The sequence below is a fragment of the Haliaeetus leucocephalus genome, unplaced genomic scaffold, assembly GCF_000737465.1.
Source record: "Haliaeetus leucocephalus isolate CR32 unplaced genomic scaffold, Haliaeetus_leucocephalus-4.0 Scaffold848, whole genome shotgun sequence".
NCBI classification, from domain to species: Eukaryota; Metazoa; Chordata; class Aves; order Accipitriformes; family Accipitridae; genus Haliaeetus; species Haliaeetus leucocephalus.
This window is the reverse complement of record NW_010973284.1, coordinates 15299337-15319826: the sequence shown is the minus strand read 5'-3', so window position 1 is coordinate 15319826 and position 20490 is coordinate 15299337.

Sequence of the window (20490 nt, the reverse complement as noted above, 5' to 3'; positions counted from 1 at the left end):
AATATTAGGAAAGAAAAGAAGGAAACCCTCTTTCTGTGTAGTTAAGAGTTTGTTCTATTACATATGCACAATGGCATTGATTCTGCCACTTCCTTGATCAGATTGCTCAGAGTAGATCTGTCCACAGGAATTTCTCAGTCTGCAACCCTGTATACATTCAGCGGAAGTTTTATCGTATTCAACTTGTGAGTGGTTCCTACTGCCCATATTTTTTCTCTCTCCATAAGCCTCATTTAAATTTCATGTTAGAATGAAATACATAGTTTAAAAACCTGAAAGCTATACAAAGTTAAGCATATCAGGTGTTTACTATTGAGTTCTGGACAGGCTCTGCTGTAAGAGTTTCTACAACCAGTGAAAAAGTGACACTTAGCTAGGATCATTAAAACGGCCATACAGCCCTTCCTTTGCAATGCTGACATCACTGCTTACACGTTATAGAACAGGGTGTTTGAGGATGAAGTAGTATTATCACACTTAGATTAGCCTGGCAGTTGCAAAAATCAAGCTATTGAAGATTAGAGACTATCTTTCCTGACATTATTGAATGAGGTTTTGTTGTTTTAGTGCTTTCTGTGCAAGTGAGAGTGCATGAAAAGGTGGACCGCCACCACAAACTGTCTATATATTATATCCTTACATTTTTCGAGGCAGAATTCACAGAGCTGAGCAGGAATAATTGATAATACACTACATAAAATGCTGTCTTCGAGTTTATAACAAGCATAACAAAAGTATATTCAGTGTGCCTCAAATGCTAAGCAACAGCAGTTGTGAGAAAAAAATTGACAAAGGTTCAGCACTTCCATTCCATCTGATTAGCGCTGAGCAAAACCTGGTCTCCCTTGTATTTAAAAAAGCAATAAATAAGCTTTTAAGCATCTTGTAAAACAACATCATCTTGGCATTCTGTAAAATATATAAAAACAGCAAAGGAGCACAACCCTTATGTTTTCCTTTGTGGATCACTGTTATGTTCAGATAGCTCCTTGTAAAATGGAAGCAATGCAGAAAACTCTGCCTGAGATCTGTCTCTATTATAGCTACAGCTGCAGCCAGCAGGCTAGTCCAAAAGTTCATGGGCAATCTTTTAAGGCCCATGGCCTTTTTTGCACCTATAGAGGAACCAAGACTAGGAGACACACATTGTAGAGTACCTGAAGGCACAGGATAGCTCATTTTCAGCCCAGCTACCTAAAGTTTTAATGGTTTAAAGGTGTATTTGCAAGAAGTACAGGCCTTTTTTTACAAGTATCAATGAGACCAAAATGTCCTGTAAAATTTGAAACTTACTTTTGCACAGTTCTTCATGAAATGTGATCGGAATATGGTCTATTGATAAGACTACAATCATGAGGAATGGCAATCATCCTAAAAATTCCCTTTAATTTCTCACAGGAATTTTTTCTGTATTAATTATTCTTTATTCTAATTTGAAAAAGGAGAAAATTACATTTTTCTCTCCTCTGTCTCCATTTCGTTCACTGATTGGGAATCACACTGAAAATTAGACTGCTAAATAGTAAGTAGTTAATACATTTGTCAGGTCTTCCACTTTTTGCTTCGTACTTTAAAGCAGTCCTCTAAGGCATGCTGCATTTGAAAATCAACAACTACACTAGTATTTGTACTTTTTGCATAAATGAAGACGTGATGGCTGCAGATATACTACTTTCAGCTGAGAAACTTATTTGCTGCTAAAACACTTGAGAAGATAATTAGTCTTGAAAAGTCAAGAAAAAGATTTTATTTAGACATTAGCTTACCTCTGTTAGTCTTGCAAGTCTTGGATATGCCAAACTACAATGATTATTATCAGACCTTAAAGTATTACCTACTTACACTAAAATTAACAAAGATGACACAAACTGTGAATCGCTATTTTAATATTTCTGAACCATTATTAATTAATACCACTACCACCTACTCATTAGTTAGTAAGTACCAAATTTGATAAAATTGCTGGTTTGTGTCAAAGTAGCAATCCATAATAAAGAAACAGAGGAAATTAAAGTTTCAGCTATATTAGTTTAGCATGTGTTGCAATCTTTTTAAATCATTCTGCCATATTACTTCCATGTTTATCTAAATAGTTAACTATAATCATGAAAGGTCAGTGAAAGAAATGGATTCTATACTTAGATACTTGAAGTCATACCAGAGTTTGAGGAGTGCATAGCACTGAGTCAGGATTTTGGCTTATCTCTGCAATTGGCATTTTTACAACAAAGACCTGCATTTGGATCCCCATTCTTCAAAAAATCTAGTTCTAGACCCTTCTGTAACAAAATATCAATATAATGTCCTTCTATTACAGGCACTACAGAATGCTCCTATTACAAACAGATGGGTTATCTAATACTTATTAGTGCCTCAACCATGACATTTTGCTGCTGTTAGAGTATAATCTATCAGGAAGAAGAACTATTTGTTGCCCGTCCAGCGCTGCAGTAATTGATTCTCTACAGATCCTCATTAGAATGGAAAATTACAGCTGTGAAGTTTACAGGATCCTGTCAGGTTCCTCTCTTCTATCTGTAGGAATGTCTTAGTTTCAAGAAGTGGAAGCACCCTTTTCTCTCTTTTCAAAATAAATGTTGCATGGTTCTAGGTGAAGGACATGGGCATTGGAAGAAAAGCATGACATGGCTGGTAACTTAGTAATTTTTAACCATGGTGGAAGTTTTTTGCTCTATACAGCCATGCTTAATGCTGTGCTAGTAGCTAATTTTAAAAACTAAGTTCTCTAAGCTCTACACTTTACTATCTTGCTTTACTTTGCACTCATATTTATATAAATATAGCCAACCTCAGGATCTAAACAGGTTAATTAATATTCACTAACAACTCAGAGCCATATTGATAAAAGTACACTTTGTTCATTTATGCTTTTGGTTTTTCTGGATGGGGTTTATTCTTACATGGCTGATACAGCAGAAAGAACCAACGCCAAGAATCACTTACTGTTAGAAGTGTTGGCATGTGATTTTATGAAAGGCCACAGGAATTAGGGCATTTCTTTCCTTCTGCAGACTATTTTGTGAAAAGGGAGAGAAAAATAAGAAAAATTAGAAATTCTTGAAAAATTGAAAGTCAGAACTCACGGGGTTTCACATTATTTTCCTGCAGAGAGCAAGAAAATTGGCCCTGATTTTTTACCACTGACATATTATACCATGAATCCATAGCTGTTAAAATTTAGCACAAATCTAACTCAACTCTGCAAGTGTGAACAGTGGTTGCATGGTGGTAGAAGCAAGGTTAAATGTTAACTATAGTCCTCTGTGCTAGAGTATGTTTGTTCTCTAATGGAATCACTTGCTTAGTCTCAAGTGTGGCCTGAAGAAGAAAGGATGTGCGGGGAGAATAGGTGTCTCTCAGAACACACAAATAAATGAGAGTTTTGTGTGTATAAGGTGGCTGCTCTTTGGCTATTTTCCTGTAATCAAACTTTAAGACAGTGGTAACCACAGAATTGTATTTCTGTGGCATGTCTCTTGGCTCTCCCTCTCCCTGTAGTGGTCTGTATTTATAATGGAAAATACAGATCACACAAAGAAGTTTCCATAGATTTGAAGAAAGTTCCCTTGTATGACTAAGTAGTGTGAATGGCCAATAACATGCCAGTGTTAGGCCAGACCTATGCAGGCCAAATTCAATCTGTATGTGCAACATCACTAAAGCTGATGGAGGTGGTCCTATTTACATAGTGCATGCACAAGTTTGAGTCTTCACTGCTCCTGGCTGTTACTCTGCTCCTTGCACTGAAGTTGCCACCCCTGAGGCAAAGCTAGCAGAACAAGATGGGTGAATTTGTATCTCTGCTTATATACTTTCCAACCCGATGGGTTGCAATACAATGCAAACTCAGCTTCATTTTTCATGTAAATTAAGATGTCACGTTTGGAGTGACTAGAGAGAGGTGTGGATTTTTACCTTTCCGCTGTCCCTACTTAAGGGGATAACCTTTTGCAGAGACAGGTAACTGTTAAGGGCAGCGACACTGATTTGCACTAATAAACTTGCCAAGCCTTCTCTATCCAAGCTGTAAGTTTGAATTTTGCTTTTTCAATATTAATGGATCTTCTATACATCCTCTCAAAATTAACAAGAACAAATAATACTTTTGCAATTCTTAAGGAACAGTTTTTAGGAAACTCCTAGCTGTTGATGATTACTAGGATGCCTGACCTTGGATTTATATCTAAAACTATTAGAAATTTGACTGTGTCTAATTGCCACTTTAAGTGATAGTCAGATCATCATATCTTGTATATTTAGCAAGTCTAGGTTTTTGGAAGCTGCTTGAGATTTGACCTTGTGTAAATGCTTTTTAAATTACTCAGAATCATTTCACAAATCTAATTACCATGTGATAAAACCACTTCAACTCACTTCATTTGACACTAGTCCATTAAAGTAACCCATAAAGTTTTATTTGTCTATTGTTAGATGTTACTGACTGTCATTTCTATATGAAGAAAACTTCAAAAAGAGAATCACTCTAAACAGAAATTACAAACCAGTGTATCATACTCGGAGTATATAGCAGTATTTATCTTGGCCAGCAAATTGTCATGTGTCTCTTCTAAGTAAAAGTAAGCCATGCTCTGGAAGGAGAAAGAGAAAAAGAAAATCTGTGCTATGCTTTAGGAGATGCCATTTAATCAGCTAGACCAGTTAATAACATTTGCTGCCTTTTTTATTTGTCAAGGGCTCAATATTTTTTCAATATGAGGTCTGCTTCAGTGTGCTTTAAATGGCAGTTTATAATTAATGGTACTTGAGTGTGTCTCTTATTTCCAAAATTCATACAACATTCTTGGTTACAATTTATACATGATTTTAAAGTATAATTAACGTTCAGCTTTACAAGATATATGCAAACAGATATGCAAATTTGGAAATAAATATGCAAACATATAAAATGTTGTTGAATTAAGTAGTCCTTAACATTTTTAATGAAATCAATATTTTATTCATATTTTGCACACAATTTTGAGTACTTCGTGATTTGGTAGTTCTCAGACTTTCACGGACCATGTCTGCAGATTGATTCTCTTATGGCTCATGTTGTCTTCCAGTCTCCTGAACCTCATATTTTCATTATGGAAAACAGGAGCTAATCCAAACCCCTCTAAATTATTGGGATTCTTTTCAGTTATGCCGTGTGGATATTTGAGATAGTAAACTTAGCATGTTACTGAAACAGTTGAGAATAATCTTTATAAAAACTTTATATTGAATCACATTAAAGGTCTGTCTAGCCCAGTATCCTGCTTCTAACAGTAGCACCCCCCCCCAAACCCTACCTACAGAAAAATACGAAAATATACATAAAATATATCACCTATATGTTTTTCTAGCCTACAGCCACTTGTGAGTCAAGAAATGCTTATGGAGGTTTCTATGCAGTTGGTTACACTCCGTGGAATTCTTGTATATCTATCTATCTATATATATAAAAAAAAATAGAATACATATATATATATATATATTTATTTTTTCTGTCCCTGACCATGTTGGTGGCTCATCAGTTTACCAGTGTCTTTCTAGTGGTAGAGATCCCAAACCCAAATACAATATTATAGATGTGGTCTAACAAGTGATGAGTCTCTATTCCCTCCCTCAGTCTGCTGATTATGCTGTTAATACAGTCCAGGATGGTGTGGGCTGACTTCACTGCCAGATAACACTGCTAGCTCACTGCTGCAGGCAAGGACACTGCCTCCACCTGCCCCAGGGAGAGGACCCTGGCAATCCCTGCAGCCCCAGACCTGGAGAACTGCATCCTCCCTCAGGAGCTCATCTGAGTTAAGACCTCTGATGTGCTAGGGATGGTTGCTCCAGCTGGTGCTGTTGTCCGTATGGAAACCAGTCCATTCCTTCCTACCACGTGACAGTGATGGCTTTTTGAATATTCTGTCTTCCCCTATCCTTGCCACTACCCCCAAACATGTGACTCAGTGGCCTGGTATTTTCTTTCTCTGGATGCAGGAGGCTACTTTCACTGCTACACGGTGCTGGCAGCTCTCCCTTGTATAATCTTATCAGTAAATTTGCTATATGATTCCTGTCCCTGAATGCTTGGTTGGCCACAAACTTGATCCCTACCAAGGAAATGTTATCTCAAAGGACATGTAGTTAAGATACCCAGACAGTCAAGGTATAAAGATGTACGGAATTTTGTATTTAACTGATAAGAGAGAAAATCCTCAGGGATCCTGAGAGAAAAATCAGGGTTCTGGCTGTAGTTGCTAGTAAATAACTAGGTATTAGTACTGGGAGACAGATAGGTGCTTTGCTGTTACAACAGATATATATGTTGTGATAATGTAGCAATAGATTGAACTAGGAGGTCAAAAAATACTGGTACTTCAAGCTATACCCTTTATAGTGTAATTATGTAATGCACGCTGAGGAGAGGCACAGGGAACAGTTAAAGCATTTGATGTTATGAAGGCCAAAGGCTGAAGTAGCAGGCAGTGTGTAGAGGCAGGTTTCCATTCTGACTTCATTGCCATCCAAAGCATGCTTTAAGTTTTCACATTTTTGAACTCCTGAAAGAATGTTACAGAATTTCTGCCACTGCAGAAATTGCTGAAACTAGCAGTTTCTTCAGGCACTTAGCTAGCAAAGCCCTTTCCATCTTGATTTTGGTGTTAGACAGGATGGCTTGGACAAGCATTGACTTAAACTGAAGGAATTTGAATACCTGAGCATAGAAATGTAGGGTGGATAAGTGTGGCGAAGAAAATTGCATTCAAGTCACAATGTACTATAGAAGGCAGGAGGCGTACCGTATTCAACTTACAATCTCAGAACCTGAACCAACATTAAGCTTTACAACACATCAGGTACTATGGATCCCACAAGATGACTATCAGCCAAAGAGTAACTGTGGTTTCCTATCCTTGGTTTGCAAGATTACTAATCAAGATGGCATGTCTAGGCTTTAAGTCATTTAGGGTTACTATATAAACTTACATACATGAAGAGCCATACTGAAGTCTATGTTGTTGATTATTTAAGACTTGCTCATTTTAATAAAGTTTGTAGGATTGGTCCCTTACATTTTTTCAATAAAACCTAGAATATGTTTCATTTAGTTTACATCGGTGCACAAGTAATCAAAATCGTAATTATATCTCTAAAGAAACATCACTTAAAAATAGACATATGAATGCTGTTTTGATCATTGCAAACTGCTATTTGTGGTGCAGTGTTTTTGTTATGAGATGTGGGAAAATTTATCTGCCCTTGCAGGTGTGTACTTAAAATGCTATTTCAGGGCAAGTAGTGCTGTAGTATTTTTCTGAGAGATATTTATTTATTTATTACTACAGGTATAGTGAGTAAAAACCATACAGCTGCTTCCCTGTACATCTGTGGTAGTTTCAACATTTTTAGCGTATAATTGACTGAAACAAGTAAGACCTGATGTACTTAGCAAAACAGTGTTCAGAGCTATGCAACACCCTCTGCCTTCATACCAAATAACCTTGGTCTTTAAAAGACTATATGTGTGCAGTCACTCAGTTGCATATGCTTTTTATTCTCCCAGCATGTTTCAGGGCTGGTTTCTTGCAACATTTTGTTTCTGTGGGCTGGATTTCATTTCAGCTGATTGCCCGATCCCCTCTTCATTCTATTGTAATTGTTTTTTTGAATTATCGTAAATTCTCCAATGGATTTATGACAATCTGAAAATTAACAATGGGCCCTTAATTGCACAGGGCTATGTGATTCACAAAGTCCTTACTTGACTGGTATTTCTTTTCCCCTCGCTTCCAGCCAGGCAATCCTGTGTGCTTTTTAAACCAGTGTAGAGGCAGTAAAATGTGTATACATTGAAACTTTCCCTTCCTGGCACTCCATCACTTGGAAAGCAATCTGAGGCTTTTCCATAGGCTGATGTATTGGCAGTAACTTATAAAACCCCAAAAATATGGAAACATGATTTTTGATTATGCTATAAATTGGGATTTTTTCCTTCAGGCAGGCGGAAGGACATGCCAGCTGGACTTTATATTTTGGCTGTTAGAAAGCTTTAGGAGCCAAAATTATAATTAGCTCACTCATATTGAAATATGTTCTCCCTAGCTGTATTATTTTTTTGCCAGAGCCTGATACAATTCCTGAAAGATGCAGTTTCCCTCAGCACAGGAAATATGCATCATGTTGTTGGCATTAACCAACCACCTGTGCAGTGGCTGGTGCAGTGCTTGCACAAGGAGGCAATACATCTGCTACCTGGCATGTTACAGGTATGTGTCTGTGTTGCAGGGACTGGTGTAGAGGGCATGGACTGGCTCTTTGACTGCTCAGTACACTAACTGCAGGGATCTACATTCTAGGCAGATGGCGTATGAATTGCTCAGAATTGCAGGAAATGCTTCTGAACACCAAATTTGAAGAAAAGCAGGACTAGTTCATCAACAAACCATCAGTGCAAGAAAGTTGCTTATATTTCAGTAGCACCTAGTTTTATATGTTATAAAGTGGTACCTAAGAGATCCAGTTGAGATCCGGGTACTACCTGTACAAAGTGACTATTGCACACTTTAATTAAGTGGTGGGAGTGAAGGACGGGTAGGCACAGCTGAAAGAAACATTATCAAGGGGCTTTGACAGGAAACATGGACTACAGCACAGGATGCAAAAATCTGCCAGACATCCTGAGTGCTTATTGGGGCAACTAAAATCTCACTAGGATAGTTGAGCAGGCCAGTGAGAGTAAAGCTAGTCTGGGAATGTTTTCACTCACACCCCTCTGTCACTCTTCTAGTTTTGGCATAGATGTGCCCACTGTGAGAACTGGTCCATACCTTCTGTAGCTCACCAGAGTTGAGAATAGGAATGAAGGATACTGAGGCAGAGAGTCAAGTAGTGACCCTTTCTGATTTCATAACAAGTCAGACACAGCAGGGCAAACAGAATCCAGATTCTTCTGTTTCACAGTTCAGTGCCATCCAACAGTTCATTTCAACTTGAGCTGAAAATGTAGCTAACTTGTTTCCCCCCACTGTTCGGACTATGTATTTGCAAGCTGGATGCTTCACCATATTAGAGGTGGTAAAATGCTTTCACTGAATAGTTCTCAGATTCTGTGTTTGGATGATTCCTTTTACTTGTATTTTTTTCTATCTGTGTTCTGGCTGCTCACCAATTAATGGGGCAGTTTCTCATAATGAACCCATTTTTGAATTCCATTTTGGATATTCATTCGATTACTATGATGATTACATACTTGAATATTTTGAATCCTTTTTTTTTTCTTCTTTTGTTTTGTATAATAGACTCTTTTCTGACTCTCCATTTTACTACTTGCTTCCCAAAGGAATATAAAACTTTCTTTAGGAACATCATTTAGTTTGGGTGAGAGACTGAGATAAGGTTCTAGCATGGGGAAAGATGAAGAGGGAGTATTCAGACTACAAGATGTTATGTCCATCTGAGAGCTGTGCACCATTCGCAGCTGTGGATTTAATTAGCTAGCTCTTCCAGATGAAGGGGCCAGGCAAAGGCAGCCGCCCCTGTCGCCTTGAAATCGGCAAGGTATGTATTCACGTTACGGCAGGGGGCTCCAGAGCAGCAGAGAGATTTCACTGAACAGCAGCCAGTCACCCCGCAGAACTGAAAGGCATTTTAAAGAGTACTAAAAAGATTCATTTTATTTCTTATTTCAACATAAAACCCTATAATATGTCTGTGAATTGATTAACTCATTATATGGACAGCCTCTTTTCCATTTGAATGCCCTTACTGGTTTTGAAACTGATTCCTTGCAGACATAAGAAGCACACGGAAGATAACATTCTTGCAACTACAGATCAGTTTGGCTATTTTGGTAGACAAAAAGGAGAAATTCAAAGCTGGAGTAGAAGGAAGATCTAAAAATGAATGGACCACTTACCTTGAAGTTTTAAGGCAAGCTGTTAATGTTACTCTATGTGGCTGAGAGTAATCCACCAAGTTTTTTTTCTGGATATAAGACCTGATGCAAGTTTCTCTCCTTAAAATGCTCTTTGTTTTTCATCTGTTGAAAAATGAGAAAAAAAATTATAATGCTTGAGTTGAAAACTTTCTTACTAATATTAGTAATATTCAAAGGGGCAGTTTAATGCAGATTTGACTCCTTAAGTAACAGACATCTGTATCTTAGTTTTGCTTAGACCCTTGTATTCGTGCTAATCTTAGTTACCACCTCTAACTCTGCTTTCTTCACCTAAGAAGAATGAGTACTTTAGAGTATGCTACTACCAGATCATACTGAATCACTAAACAGAATAAAATGATTAGAACTAGAACTCCAGAAAGTAAGCATAAAGTTGTATTACTTGAAAATTACTGTAGTTTCCATGGTGAAAATTTAGAAGGATTCTAATACAGTTTGTAACATCTATAAAATGTATTATTTTGATGGACCATTTTCTGTGTTTTGAAATCAATTAAACATAAATGATGGAAAGGTGGTAACAAATATGAACAGGGTAAAAACTTGAAAACTTTACTGTTTGAAAAAAAGGGGAATATTCAGGCTTTCATGCTTCGTGTTCTGGAAAGTACTAGTAGCTGAACTGTAAAATCTTAATTTTCCTGTAAGTTATACAGTTATGTACTTGCAAAGGTAGTATTTTCTTTTCCTCTTTAAAGCTGGATGTGTATTATGAAAGCAGTTGGTTTCCTCACTTTTTATTGGCTTATGTCTTAACTTAGTTAAACTTTTTTTTGGAACTACCTTTTCATTCAAATGCATGATACCACAGTAATTATCTTCGTTGTTCAGATTTTGATAGGACTGCATGTTGCCAAAGTAATTCTGATTATGCTTTCAGAAATCTCCAGCAAGCAAAATTTGTTGGTAGCAAATATCTGGGGGTTTTTTTTTTGGATGGGTGGGGAAGAAGGAAATACATGTGTTTGAGGAAAGCAAGATGTGCTTCAGACCTGATTCTAGCACCTTTGTTTAGTATAATAGTACTGATAAGCACTGTTTTGTTATGTCCCTAGTGATTTGCTACAGAACAGCAAATGTAAATAAAGATCAGTAATCCTATCAATTTAAGTGCAATGCTAGGTATTTGTCTTGTTTGATTCTTACCTCTTGTTTTTATGTATGTAAGTCAAGGTGTACAAAGAAAGCAGAAGTTTTGCTAAGGCTATTTCATCTGAAGTGAGTCTGGCTTTGAGATTAGGTTTGCTTTTTGAAATTTGTCTGCTTTGCTGTCTTTGCCTAGAGAACCTATAGTCCCAAGGCTACTCTTCCAGCTAAGGATGACTCTACTGTAGCAGTTAACAAATGTTTTCGATGCATGGACTTATTTCTTTACAATAGACTTCTCTTAATTATCTGTTGTGGACCCAGGGGCTCCACGGGCCTCAAAGTAAAAAGCACTGTACTGCTCTAATATTTCAGCCAGATCATCTGCAAACCCTGGTTGATGATGACTATGTCATAGAAGCCAGCAGGAAGTCTGTTAGGCTTCCCTCAAATATAGGTAGTTAACCATTAGCAGTTACCTAATATAGCATTATATGTCTACGGTGAAAAAGAAGCTAGAACTTTGTTTGTGTGGGAGAAAGTAATGTAAGAGTGAATACTGTGACACAATAAGGGTACAACTTCATACCTGTACAGAAGTTCTCTGTATCATTTGATGGCTTTAATACAAGGAAGTGGCTATGTGGAATAACAAACTGTAATTCCTCTGAACTTACTGTTGAATAAAGAATCCTCAATACCAAAAAAATAAGACCCATGAATTAATGAATAAGCAATGAGCTGTCAGCTGAAAAGAAGCAATGAAAAACTAGAAAGAGAGAGAAAAATGAAGAGGATTAGGTGCCAAAAAACAAGGTGCCAAAAAAATCAGGGTCTGTCAGATTGGTACGAGCAATGATCCCTAGTTCCTCATTAGTTCCATATACAGTGCATGTTGCCAGAGTCCTTTGGTCCTACATTAATTTACAAAGTATTCTGATAAACAATTTATTCTTTCCACAAGAAGTGCCAGTGGAGACAGGTAAGGGAGGAAGCCATGTATAGGAGCAGTCATGTAATAAAGGCACAAAATGCAACCAGGGTTTCTAAAAGTTTACTGAAATACGGATCTCATCTAATGCAATGATCAGACCAACAGTCATTATTCTTCCTAGGTCTTCTATAGATCACCAAAGAACATAATTTTCTAAATTCAGCAGTTATTTATATGTGATACAATATTACAGAAACACTAAATGTACTTCCTTGTTTTTATACAGTACAAGTGATACTGAGAAGAAACCATGCAATTATCCAGCTGTACTTACACCATTAGGGAGTTCTTTCTGGATCACAGGTAAGTCAGATAAATATTTTGGCTTTGGGTCTATGGGTACAGAGCCTGTGGTCAGCAGTTGGTATTGGGCATGCAGCTGCCTACTTTATCCATTTTTATGCACTAACTCATTTCCTTGACGTAGAGATTTGGGGACGGGGCAATAATTTCATAAATTATAAGCAAAAAAAAATAATCTGTTTCATCTACTTCATTCTGGATAGCCATTGCATAAAAACTGTCAAAAACATATTGCTCTGGGTTCATCCCTGCTGCAGTTCCATTGATTACAGTGGAGTTAAATTGAAGATGAATCTGTCTGCTCAATTTAAATCTAATGATTGGTTAAAAAGTCAGGGGGAGCGCCCTGTCTAAATCCAGTGCTGTTTTATCCTTGTGTCAGCGTTTAATTCCATTTGCATATAAGCCTATTTCCCTTCTCTAAATTTAATTTGTTAGAGCTTGGCCCTCAGCAACAACAGCAACAACAAAGTAATTGCATGCAGTATTGGGCAATGGTGCCAATACAGCATGTGCTATAAAAATGTCTCACACAAATTTATAAAATGTAGTTATTAGTGACATTCTGCCTGGTAACAGCAGTATCTGGATATCTGGAAAAAAAAAAGCATTGAGCTACCTCATGGACATGTGACATCTAATAACACACATATGAAGAAGTTTTTTTTAATATCAGCTATTAACTGTGGCCATTTCACCAAAGGAAATGAGATATCCATGTCTTATATGACCAATAGGAATCGTCCTCGAGTTTCATTGAGAGGAGATGAAACTGGCTGAGGCTTAGTTCTTAAGCCGCCCTAGATATCATCGGTGACTTTGCACAAGGTACTTTTGCTGCGTGACTTAGCAGGCTTGTTTTAAACTGGGGAGGAGTGGTTGGCATTGTCACAATATACCTTGTTTGTTTAGTTGCTACACTCCACTACAGTACTATTTACTATGTTCTCATATCACCTAGCTTCAAAACGCTCAGCCCAGTCTTCATTTAGACCTTTCATGTGGCCATATTACAATGAAAAGATTTGTCTTGGTGAACTTGACCTAATCAACTGTCATTCCAATTCAGTTGTTCTTCCAAAGGTAGTGCTACCTGCCTAAAGTTTATAGGATCCTTTATTCTCATTTTCCCTATCCTGAATATTTGATCGCACCCAAAGGGAAAACCTCCAAATCAAAGCATTTCTTAGGATTAATTTGAGTTTCTCTTTCTGCTTCAAAAATTAGCTTTTTCATCATACATTCTGATGCATTAAAACTAATCATGGTAATAGATTCTTATGTCTTGTCACTTTTGCACAACTTCATGATCTATTGATAAGAGGTCATTTTAATTTCACCATTTGTGGAAAGCAGAAACTGATGCCAGGATGTAAAGATACTGGCCTGTGGCATTGTGCAATATTGTGCAAATAACAGAGCCTGGAAGAGAAGCCAGATTTTCTGAATTAGAGCTGCATGCTCTGTGCCTAAGGCCATGCTATACATACAATATAAGCTCATGGAGAGTGGAAAATAAACACTTATCTTCCCACTTTCTGATCTCTATGTTTAGATAAATCAGGTTATTTCATAACATATCAGGTCTTTTTGATACATATTGTTCCTCCTATGGACAGAAAAGCTTACTGTTACCCTTGTTACTTACTCCCATTACCTCTTAATGCACTTGCAGCCTATCCTCAGTAGGATTAGAAGATACTCAGGACCTTTCAGGAGGCACTTACCACTTTACAGGATTAGGATAAGCCTGCCTTTGATGTTTTTGTGATCACACCCATCTGTCATAACTGAACATGGAGAATTAGGCTTTATTTTTATTTAATGTTCTAGTTATGTTTAAAAGGTCAAATATAAAAATATATTAAATTATTTTTCCCAATTTGCCTGCTTTTCTTTAAAACATCACTGAGAATATGTTTCTTTTTAATCCATATGCTAGCATTTGAAAAGTCAAAAAAACCCACAGTTATTATCAGAATCAGCAAATAAAGATGTGGTTTCACCTGATTTTAAGTTTTAACAATTGTACTCCATTTCACACTCCTTCCTCTTCTGCCATCCATATATTCATTACAAATGTCAGATAAGGCTAATCCTTCATGTGACATTACTACAGATGGTTACATAGGGGACTTAAACCAGATGCTGATAGTCTGGATAATCTGGATAAAAGCTGGTAACCTAAGCTAAATCCATTTTGTGTATTACTCATGCTAACAGTTAAGATATGTATAAAATCTTTATTTCCCTTTAACACTTTACATAACTCTTGCTTTCCTCTTTCTATACTTTCAAGGTTTTTATTTTGGAGAGGGTTCTTCTACGTCTCCCACTGTCCTACCTCAGGTAAATCATGCATGCATGTATGTACATAAACAAGATATGGGGAGGGGAGAGACGCTTTCTAGATAAGAATGAGTACTTAAGTTTATCTTTTGTTTTAAAATTCCCATTGGGTTGAAAATTGGCACTCTTCAACAGGCACACCTGAAAAATAACTTTAATTTCTTTCATATGAATAGGTTTAATGGAAGTATTAGCAGGAAAAAAATAACTGCATTCTGTACTTTCGAAGAGTCTTTGAAGTTCAATGGTTAGTACAGGAGCTGATAGGAGTGCCTTCTGGCTGAGTGGTCTAGACCTCTGACTGGACTTGAGTGTTTGGAACCCATTTTTCTGTCTACTCAGGAATAGAAATATCCTATCTTAAATTGTATTTACTCTGAATATTATGTATACCTTTATTCAGAAGACTTTCTTTCATTTAGTAATGGTGTTTGTGTTCTGAATTGGGGGATTCACAAATTCTAGTCTAAGAAGAACTCTGTGTGTGTGTGTTAAGCAGCCAATTATTTACATGAGAAATTCTGTGATATAAACATGCTTAACTACAGAAATGTAGACAACACTCAGCGTATGTGCCATATTATGTCGTATTTATTCCACTGATACATACATATTCCCGTGAAACAGAAGGATTCCAAGATATAATAGATTTAACTGAAGAATGCACTGACTGTTTAAATCGGAGAATGGGAGACTGCAAGTTTAAACTAATCAAAGTAGTGAAGTGTGGTTCTGACAGGGGCAAAAATATGATGATGGTTAGAGGCTGGGATCTCAGCTCAAAATGCCTGTAGAAGGACTCCTTATACCATTCCCCTTCACTTCCTTCTTTACCCCCCAGGGCTTCGGTGCTTGTGTTTAAGATGAAGTAGGACTGTGAATTTTTGTTTTATTCCTGGGTGGAGGACTCCTCCAGAGGAAAAGGGAGAGAGGAAAGAAATGTGCAGTGTTGTATCTGCTATCTGGATCCTTCCTTGCCTACCTATTACTACCACTGAATGCTGCCTACGGCTAGAGGACTTGGAGAGGAAGATACTAGGTTATTGTTTGCCATTTAATATAATGCTATTTTGGGCTCTTTCAGCTCTATTATTCTCTTATTTTTATTAATAGGTTGTACGTCTAAGCTGGTCACTAGTGTTGAAGTATAGGAAAATAAGTTTACCAAGAACCCAAGCTATTCAACTATCGTGTAGATTTTCATCTACAGCCTATCACACTTGAGATTTAGATTAGGTTATGTAACTTGAGCAGGTTCCCGTACAATAAATGAGCTAGGGTCTAATCTGATCTCCCTCTAATACAATGAGCTATGAGGGCAGTGGTCTGGAGCATGGTACATGGCAGAAAGTTTCAGTGATTCTCTTCTTACTTGTTTTGCCCCTGCTGGGTACTAGAGCAGCAGGTAAAGAAGTCAATGTCCCTGGTCAGCCTAAGCATGTAGAGTACTGAGGTTTGAATACCAGGATTTAATACTGCCTTCTGTTGCTAGTCAAAGCTCTCAGGTGGAGAACCCTCATAGTCTGCAGCAGTATATCCAGTAGTTAGTAATGACTACCTCTCTCAGAATCCTTACTGTGTCACTAATTCTAAAAGTGTATAGATCGCACTGCTGGCTTAAATTAACATAGTTCTACTGAAATCAACAGACTCCAGATGACTTACACCAGTAGGAAACCTTGATCCTTCCCTTCATGTATAGAATGATACAGCAGTGAAGTATACTGCTCACTATGGGTCAAATAATTCTCTGCAAATTGCTGAAAATGTTTAGAAGAGTAGTCTGTCATTACATCTTAGAGCATACTGCAAAGATACCTGGTGCAAACCTTCTGCAAGGAGATGAGTAAAGACATATTGTCCAGATATTTTCTGTCCTTAATATACACAGTGATCAGATACCATCATAATTGTTGTTCATTATGGGATCATAAACCTTTGTAGTGGAAGAGAGGGTAAATAATTTGGTCTGAAAGGTTAGCCAAAGGAAGACAAATTATTGCAACAGATGTGTAAAGGTGAAAGAGGTGAGTAATTACATGAAATGTTGTGAGCAAGGAAACAAACTCTTACAATTATGTGTTTTGCAGCAAATGAGGTCTTGGTAGGATGATACATATTACACTAAATATTATGATTAATAGTGATAATGTTATTTTAATGTTTGCGGTTATCAAAGAGTGGAAGCAATAACTGGATCTAATTGATAGCAACATTTGACTAACCTTTGACAATTACTTTTTTTAAATGTAAATTTTTAGATTGTGACTTGAAACGGTAGCAGTTCTATTGATTTATTTTAGAGGCTTACAAAAAAATTGAAAATAGAGTAACATTCTATTATTGATCATATAGATGTGGCTGGAAGACCTATACATGGGGCAGATATTTTGCTACCATCTGTTCCATGTTAGAGGAAATGTCCAATTCAGTGGAGCTATTTCTTTGCTGTTGTAGGCTTGGAAATGCCATTTCATCACTAAAAAGTCTTGATTCATCAAGATTGAAACATCGTTTCCAGAAATGCTGTTTAGTGGAGTGTGTAGGTATGGAAATGATGTCCTAGTGTAGAGAGGGTCCTGGGTTATGGGTATTTTATGATCCACATATCTCTAATTCTTCTCTTGCTTTTGAAACATAACACATGTTCTAGCTGCACTGATATGGGTTCTTGCTTATTATAGTTAATGGATTATTCATCCTCTTTGTCCTTGACATAATCCTAAGTATGTGCATAAAACTCAGATCATGTTGCCCATAAAAACCAATCAGCCCAGAGTTCTTCTGCAAGGTGTTGAACATTCACCCAGAGCAGATGGTAAAGATAATGTTTAATAAAGAGTTAGAGGATTAGTTGGAACAGAAATAAGCTAAGAGAAAGGGATAATTTCATTTCATATGAAACTCCATGACATTTCATGCACCCAAGGACTGATTAAAATTATGCCAAAAGCTGCTCTTTTTGGCCAGTTTGTCCTAATACTGACCCTGCTTATGTTGTCAGCTGCTGTATCTGCATGTGTTATTTTACCACTTTGTGAATAACTCAAAAGAAAGCTCTTCTGATTCTCTTGTGGCTGGCAAAAGTAATTCTTGATTAAATAAGAACAGGAGAGGTGATAGGATTCTGTTAAATATGTTGAATATATTTAAGCAACTGATATCTCAACCAAGGTTTAGAAGAAAGGTTTTATAGGTCATTCTAAACATAAATTAATTTTAAATGGTAGTTTTCATAATGTGTGGAGTTAAGCTTTGGATTACCTTGAATATTTATATGCTGAATGAAAAACAGGGCAGGGGATAGTCCATAAATAATTTTTAGTCTTGTTTTAGGAAAATTTATTTTTGCCATCAAAAAGGCACTAGAATAACAAAACCTACAGGTTTTGCATATTGCGTAATATTTGTAATGAAGGCCTAACCATCCTTTAATAAGGCTTAATCAAAGAAATTGAATAAACCAAATCAGACAGAAGCAAGTATTTTACAGTTAGGGTATATCTGGGCCCATGGTTGTCCTCTGGTATAACTTTTATAAGTTGTATAAACCAGGAGGAACATAAGTGCAATCTACTGGTAAACACAGTGTCCTTTGTTCTGAACACAAAATTGAAACTCTTTGAAGCTGTTCTCATAAACAAACACATGTGCTTAGGAGAAGACATTTTAGAATGGTTGGTGGGAGACAGAAGACAAGGATTTCTTTTAACAGTTATGGCACAAGAGTAGAAAAAGATCAAAATCCAAACTATTACATTTTTACTGAGACTCGGTGGTCACATAAAAACAGATGTAAGCATCTCTGGACCTGTTCCAGCTGAAGCTCAAAGCTCTAATCAGTCTTTAATGGTAGAGCACTGTTAGCTGTTTCTGTAATGCAAGAAGTAAAAAGTATTCTAGAATCAACATAATTGCTTTTGCACTGAAGTAGTCCAAAGCTGAAACTTTTGAAACCCTCTTGAAGTTTGGTGGCTTGGATAATATCACTACCTATTAGTTCCAGAATTCAGCTGAAATCTTCTCAAAATCTGCTTGGCACTTTCTAGGCATCTCCTGCTCTTAAGACAGTGCTTGGCTGTCTTAAAGGCCTGAAAGCCTTTTCTGCTGCTGATTTTTCCTACCTTAAATTGTGTTCCTGTTGCTTCTCCAGTTGGTTACTTTTGAAAATGTTTCATAGGGCACTTCAAACAGCAGAGTCTATTTAAAATATGGATGAACATAAAAGTAGCAAGACACTGTTAAGAATGAACTAAAAATTAATAAACCCTTATTTTCACTGAGAATAATTGTACTTATTTTATTACAAAAAGCAGGGTTAGATGAGTTGTGTTTGAAAACTACTGATTGTTGTCCAATAGTTTACTATAAAACTATCTGGTAAAATTATTTTTAAATTTCCTTAGGTTTGCTAAATATTTGTCCATACTTCATTGCAGCCACCTTTTGAAACCACAGTGGCAAGAATAAAGCTCAACAAGAAGTCCTGTCAGCTGATACGCAGTATCAAAATCAGATAATGCAGCTCAGCAAGAAGAGAGGGTCATGTCACACAGCTGAGATGAGACATAGTTGAGATGAGACATAGATAAGCCTAAAGCAAGTTATGGCTTTATCTCAGCTTAACCTTGAACCAGATGCCCTTTCCAAACCCCTTCTCCACCCCCCACCCCACAATGTTTATAGTGCACTACAGCTATGCAGTAACAAACAGCTAGAATTAACAAAACTGGAGATGGGAGTAAAGAGGCCTTAGAAAGCATGGCATTAAACTTATATTTATGGATATTTTTCATTCAAAACATGTTTTTTAAAATGTACAGATGGAAATAAATAGATTGACTAGATGAATTTTGAAGTGGAACAAGAGATTCAGGTATAAAAGGACTTTTTCTAGTTAGGACTTCATATTAGTTGAATAATGATCGTACTGAAATGTATCGTGAAACAGAAAATCCATTTTTTAAACTTTTTTCATGTTTTTCCATTTAAATAATACTCCCATCACAATAAAACCCAGAAATGATGATCACTGAGGAGTTGCTAGGTGTTTTAATTCTTTCCCAGATTGTGAATGATTAACATACAAGTAACTTCTCCTGGCACTGAGAATGTTGTTCACCTTCTAAGTTCCTTCAGTTACTCACTCTCCAGCCTGCCAGTTAGTGTGTTCACATCATCCTCAGTTACTCCTTTTCTTTTTCCTATCTGCATCTTTCTGTCTTGGCAGGGGAATGTCAGAAAACAAGCTTTGTTTGATTTCTTCTCCTTTGTTTTTCTCAACTAGTGCTTTTTCAAAAGTTTTCAGAAATAAAATGTGCGCTCGTTCTTTTTTATTCCTATTTTATTTGTATTGGTTTCCTAACTCGCATCCTCCAGCTCTAATCTCTCCTTTAACGGGGTGTCTGTGCTGCTTTTCTCACAAGGTGAATGCTTTCTTCATTTTTGCATCTGAATTATACAGTTATATTTCATTAAGAGATTTCTGATTTTGGTAGCTTTGGAATAAGTGAGATGCTACCACTAAGCGTACCGCATTTTGGATGCATTTCTTGTGTGCATAGTTACTGCTCTTGATTTGGATTAATAGAAAATCTTTGTCTCTGTAAGGCCCTTATATTTGAATGCATCATTTCTTCTTTCATTTTTAGATGATTGTCCAAAGGAAGATTAAGGTTATGCTTGAATATCATGAGACACTGATTTTTTTAACAGAAAACCTACAAATTATTGATTGGCCCAATATAAGTCTCTTTGGAACATACCCTTGTGAAGACAATAACTGTGATGATGTGTGCTT